The sequence below is a fragment of the Gorilla gorilla genome, chromosome 17 (assembly GCF_029281585.2).
Source record: "Gorilla gorilla gorilla isolate KB3781 chromosome 17, NHGRI_mGorGor1-v2.1_pri, whole genome shotgun sequence".
Taxonomy (NCBI): Eukaryota; Metazoa; Chordata; class Mammalia; order Primates; family Hominidae; genus Gorilla; species Gorilla gorilla.
The window spans coordinates 66,998,979-67,005,626 of record NC_073241.2 but is presented as its reverse complement, the minus strand read 5'-3'; the positions used below and the strand labels follow the sequence as shown (position 1 = coordinate 67,005,626).

The 6,648-nt window shown below is 43.3% G+C and overlaps 1 long non-coding RNA gene across 1 annotated transcript; it reads right to left on the bottom strand.

The window, feature by feature from the left end:
* Positions 1–429: 429 nt before the first annotated feature.
* Positions 430–4,513, bottom strand: LOC129528226 (uncharacterized). Its single transcript, XR_008673459.1, has 3 exons — positions 4,299–4,513; positions 2,071–2,205; positions 430–1,013 (listed from the first exon to the last, which is right to left on the bottom strand). It is a non-coding gene; the product is annotated as an uncharacterized lncRNA (long non-coding RNA).
* Positions 4,514–6,648: the final 2,135 nt, after the last annotated feature.

The following is a 6,648-nucleotide window of genomic DNA, read 5'->3' as shown; positions in this document are numbered from 1 at the left end:
CAGTCAGCCACAGACAGCATCAGGAAAAAAAGGCAGAGATGGTGGCTTCTAAGCCACTCTCCTGAGCATGGGGAAATGAACTAGATTTCTGCTCAGGAAGCTGTTTCAGCTCCAAACTTCACTGTTCCTTCAGCAGGCTATCTGGAAGGGCAGACTATGAGCTGCGCTTCTTTAGGAGCTCACAAAGCTATGTCCAAGTATGAAGTCTCCTCTCTGCCATCACTGTCATCCTTATGCTGGAAGCTATCTTATTAGGGTTCCAATCACCTTCCTTGTTTTGCCCTGAAATTTCCTGAATACTCACTAACCAAAGACTACTTTCCCTGTTGCTTGTTTTTTTCATTGTTTTTCCTCTAGAAAACAAGCCTCCAGATCTGTTTCAATTTAAACAGAAAGGAGTAGCAAAAATTACGAAGATGAAGAAGATGAATGCATTGTACTCTTATAGTGAACTGGGTCTCCATAAATTGTTTTTGGTATAGCATGTCCCATTTAGCCCTTACATAAGCTCAGATAAGGCAAGGAAATACTCAATTTTAGAGGCAAAGGGACAAAGACTCAGAGAGGCCAAACAAGGAAGCTAGATTTGATCCCTGAATCCTGACCCTAAGTTCTCTTTACATTAGAAAAAAGTCCTGATTGCATGTCTGTAGTTTCCCAGTGATGTTTCTTTGCCTCTCACCCTGAGGTGTATCAATAGGTGCAGGTGGGGTCTTATTGTTAGATACTAGAGACCCACAGAGCAAGGAGTGTTCACCTCAGGTTGCCCAGGTACTCATGGCTCCAGCTCCCTTGGGAGAGGTCAGCTTGAGGCATTTTCTCAGCTTCTTACTACCTTTCCCCCAACACCTCATACTCACACACACACTGCTCATGCCATAGCAACCCCTGTCTCCACAGGACCAGCCCTGGACTCAGGGCTCAGAGCTGACGTCTCGCAGCTTCCGTCCTCTCCCACCAAATGCTGCTCCAAGTCGCTGTCCCAAAACATCCTGTACAGGTTGTGGTAGATCCTGGAAATATTTTTCTCACTTGGCTTAGGACATCATGCCACTTGCCTTCTTCCCACCTCTCTGCCTGTTTCTTCTCAGCCTTATTTTCTGGGGCTGGTCCTTCTAATCTGTAAACTTTGCAGGGCCCAGCCTCAGTCCTTGCTCTCTTCTCTGTACTCACTCTCTCAGAGATCTCACCCTGCTCTGAGGGCTTCTAATATCAGACAGATAGATTGATAGATAGATAGATAGTAAAATAGATAGATAGATGGATATCTCCTGAAGACTCCTGCTTCTAACTAAATATGACACCTTCACTCAAATGTCAAATAAGAACATCAAAAGTAACACGCATCAAAGGTAACATGCATCAAAGGTAACGAACAACCAAACTCTTCCATTTCTCCTCAAATATTATTTTCCAGCAGTCTCCTGGCACTTCCATAGAGGCAACTCCGTCTTCCGGTTGCTCAGACTGTGGAGTCATGTTTAACCCTCCTTTTCTCTCGCAGCCCCCATCCAATCTGCCAGTAAACCTTATAGCTTCCCAGTCAATATGGAACTAACATCCAACCACTCCTGCCCTCTGCTGACAGCCTCCAAGGCTCCTCACCCACCTGGAGTCAGAGCCAACGCCTCATACTGGCCTTCATGTCGGGTGGCTACACACCCTGGCCTGCCTCAGACCCTGGCACTCACGTCTATCCTAGTGCAATTACTAACAGCACCTCCTTTCACTATCTAGGGCCCCGACTGGATAATAAACTGCATGCTGTCCCCCACAACATGCACATGTCCAATCTGATCCTCATTCCTCTCCACGCTCTCTACTGCTGTCTCCTCCCTTGTACCACATTGTAAACACCTTCCTCCCCAACAGGCTGGGTTCCGTGCCTCTATATGGAACACGCTCTCCCCAGACAGTCTATGTCTCATTACTTATTTCCTTCAGCTGCTCAAATGTCACCTTACCTGCTCAATAAATAAAGCTACCTCACACCCACTCTCAGGAAAAACAGCCTGGTCACTCTCCATCTCCTGACCCTGCCACACCGCTTCTCAGAGCAGGTATCCCTACCTGGCAGCTGCATCTTCATTGTCACTCTTCTCACTAGAATATAAGCTCCTGAGCCCGAGCCTTTGTCTTTCTACTCACGGCTTCAACTCCAAGGCCTCGCACAGCTCCTCAAACATGGGGGTGCTCCACAAGTATCTGTTGAAAGAATGAATGAATGGCCAGGTTCAAGAAAAGTCACAAAATGTGGAGTTCTGAAAGCTTAAAAACCTGTTACATCTAGTTACAATGCACGCAGAGGGCAGCTTGGATCAATGGAAACTAAATAAATGTTAGGAATCATTGTCAGGAGTTCACCTGCTGGTCTGAGGTTCAGAAAACATGGCATTTGGTTTGGACTGCATCACTTCCGCCTGTCTCGGGACTCCCCTGAACCTCAGTTTCTTAGTCTTTAGAATAGAATAATGTCTACAATTGTTTCCAGCACCAGAATTCTGGAATTCCACATGTAGGGCACCAGAAAGACAACAGCACAAAAGAGCAGAGTAAATAAACTGGGTCGCCAGAAGAATGAATACTTTACTGCCTTCCTGCCGTCCCGCAGACCCCCAGCGTCACCCGCCATCCCAAAAGGTACTTCCTCAACACAGGCCTGCTCTGGATGCTCTGGGACCTGGACAGACACATGCACAAGGAAGTAACCATGTTCTTTAGAGTGCTGTCGTCCCAGCAGACACTGACCTTCAAATATAAAGGCACAGCTACCTTATCTGTAAGCAATCTGCATCATCCCATCCAAGCACATTAGCCCCTCACTGATCAACTACAGTCACCTCAAGCTGTGTCACTGGAAACAGGAAACTCAGAAGAAATGCACTTGTGGGGAGCAGGGAACACAAAGTGCCCTTCCTATGGTCATCTGTGGGCTCCATGAGGGCAGGAGCAGCCAGGCAGCTCTTCCCTGCCCCCCACTCCCTGCCCCTGGCTCTCCACATTGAGAAGAACCTTCCATGGGAGCAACACTCCCAGCCATGAAAGGACTAGGTCAGGGAATCAGGCGGGAATTTGAAAAATCAGCCCCAGATTTGGCAAGCCAGGATTCCCTTCCTCCAGCTCCTTGAGGAGATGAACCCTGTTCTCAGGGTGGCCCTTATTCTCACCAGTCACCAGCACCACCCCAGTGCCTGCAATATCATGGGCTCAAGATAAACATAAAAATATATTTCTGTACTATATATGTATTACTATAATATACATGTATTATTATAGAATATACATATAAACAATATACATAATATACATTTATTATTATGTGTAAATAATAAACATGTGCTGTGCAAATGAAGAAATGAAAAAATAAATGAATTAAACACACACACACACATATTTGTTCTGACCTATCTATCTTGTTCCCCAGGAACCTAGGCTCTGTCTTGGGTTACCGTCTGTCAGTTCATCTGCTTCTCAGAGACTTTGAGACAAGGCTGGTTATAGAAACAACCCTGAGATTTTTCTGCTCAAAAATTACCTCCTGCTGGGGCTCCTCACCCTTCGTCAGTAGCACGCTATTGCCATGGCTCTGGTTCACAGCGTTATACATACACTGAGTTTGTAATCAGAATCTAGCAGAATCTATTTTAAATACATGGGGACTACAGTACATATGAATATGCTAATCAGCTAAGCTTAATAGTTCTCGTTTGTATTAATGCAGATTAGGCAGCTGCATTTCCCACCAAATATTTTCTTTGGTATTTACTGACGAAATCAAGGTCCTGCTAATAAGTTATATTTAATCTAAAAGCTCTAAAGAAGGTGCTTTAGTTGAGTATAATCTAATTTCACTGAACAAAATTGCATCTAAAAGCAATATAAAGTTACAATTTGTTCCTTGTCAAATAGTAAAAATGGCCTTTAAATTTTACATGGTTTTGACCTTTGGTTTTTGCATTTCAATTAAACTTCCCTCAGAGCCCAGTGGATCAAATGTTCCCTGAGTGCGAATTAGGTACTAGCAAGAGGTGCCTACTGGCCCTCTGTTTCTTTCCTTTGCAAACTGACATCTGTCTCCCTTTTGATGCAGAGCAGAAATTTTCTCCCTCAATGGCTGGAGCAGAGGTAAACTGAAATATTAGGTCTGGCCAATATTTTGTCTCTGGACACCTGAAATTTCTACGAGTCAATCATCTAAATCCATTCCTGAATCAGCACACCAACGTGCAAGCCACCCTATAACTGGTCTGAGAATGACCCAGCCTCTCCACCAAGCCATTTTTTAGCAAGGATTTTACCTTTGCAATACCTGTTGACATCTTGTATTATACTCATGCTTCATAAGAACCCAGGGATCCACAGGAGAAGTCATCATTTAACTTCTGACAGAATCAGATGCTCAGGTGTGAGAGACTGTGATGCCACCCAATATCCATTCTCCTCTCCCTTCTTGGTAAGAGTCCTATTTTTATTTAGGGCAATGATATCTCCAGCTATATACTACATTTCCCAGTCTTCCTTGCATCTAGTGAAATAAAAAAACAGAAAAAGTCTTGGCATTGTATGTAATGAAAGTATGGCATTGTAGAACCACCATACTAGCCCTGGCTACTACCTCTAGGCATCCTTTAGAAGACTGAAAGAAACCAAATGTGTTTTTCTGTTAAATGCAGCTGAAACAAATCTTGACTCTTGTAAAATTTATGTAGCACAGTTCCTGGCACATAAGTACAAAATAAATTATAACAATTTCTCAGGCACCTGCTGGATGATCAGTTCAAATGATACTTCATGGAAACCAACCAAGTGCTCAGAGACAGAAAGAGAGAGAAGAGATAACACCTGCATATCTACAAAGATAAAGCAGAAACTGAGAACTGTATGTATTACCTAATAAGAAGGATAGTAAATATTTACTGGGTTTATAAGCAGCAAGCACTACTCTAAACATTTTACATGTATTAGCTCCTCTGTATTCTCAGCAATTAATACAGCACTAGGAAAACTGTGGGTCTGCAATAAATGTGTTGAATAAACAAACAACAGAAAGCCAGACAACATCCTGCTTATCTGGATCTGAGCCTGACCTGCTGACTACCCTGAGCGTGATCTAGATTAAGTGACACACAAACTCTTCAGGCACACAGACAGCATATCCCTATGACCATGGTTCCTCCAAGGTCAGGATCATTTTATCTCCAGAGGACTGGGGAATTCGTGTGTGCAAGGAATGTATCTCTTTCCTCAAAGAGAGAATTTCACCAGTGTATCTCTTTCCTGAATTTGAAAAATATATAGTACTCTTAAAGATTTTGCCATCTCTGTGACCTAGGTGGTTCCAGAATGAAGACATTGTCAGGGCACAGTATTGAAGGTGGAGGGGCCTCCAGGGGCCATCTGCCACCACATAGGGCCAGGCTCAAGCAGGAAGTTCTGGAGTTTCTGTAATAACCTACCAAGAACTGGGCACTTGCACATGTGCCATCACAGTTCATGGTTACAATGGCCTCGTGAGTTACAAGGCCATTTCATGCAAAACACACTAAGGATTAGAGACATTGTGACTTACTTCATTCATCCGAACTTATTAAGCACCTACTATCTGCTAGGCATTAACTTCAGGGGATGTAAGAGAAAATACGGTCTATTACTTTCAGGAGCATAGACTTCAGTGGGGAAGATAGACACATAAACAAAAATCATATCTTGTGACTGTTGCTGTAATGAAAGTATCAGGTATTATGGAGACACATTGGGACTAGCTCACAGAAGACTGGCTATTAGTGCTTGGGCACAGATTGGGGCAGAGATAGGAGGCAGAAGGGAGGTAGTCCAGGAAAAGAGTACAGCTATACAAAGTATGATAAGGAAAGTGCAGTTATACAAAGTATGATAAGGAAAGTGCAGTTGGTGTAACTGGAGCATACGTCTGATGGCTTCGTTATGTTTTGATTTGGTAGGATGAACTACATTTTTCATAATGTTCTTTATTGTATGTTTCTAATTGTGGGGCCACAAATGAAATTCTTTGGAGAATTTGGAGAATAGGGAGGCAGAAATGAAGCAGTAGCCATTTTGTAGCTCACACATATTATTGCTTAACTGTTTATTTACTTCAATGGCATGGAGCAAGTTCTCTCCCTTCCCTTGGTACTCCTTAGTTCCACTGGCTCCTCTAGCTGTGTTTGTTTAGCTCCATGATGGAGGGCTCAAGATGCTTGTTGTTACAAAGGTCAGAGGCAACAAGTATGAACACAACAGCCTGTTCTCACGAAGTCTCAGCTTGTGCTTATGGGTTGCAGACTGCTCATGACTTTTCTTCCCAACTACCTGCTTTTGGACCTCAGTCTCTGGCATTAGATGAGTTGACAGCCTTACAGAGACTGCTTAACCAGTTCCCACAGTTGTGTAGCCCAGTAACAAATCCTTACATATATACATATATATATAAATACACACACACATATATATATACACATGAATATATCTCTTACTGGTTTTTCTTCTGTAGCTGAACTCTGAGTAATAAAGAATTTGGTATCAGAAGTGGGATGCTACTTCAACAAACACCTAAAAATGTGGCAGTGGCCTTGAGACCAGCACTCTACCCAGGCAGTGGGTAGAGATTAGAAGAATTTTGAGGAGCAT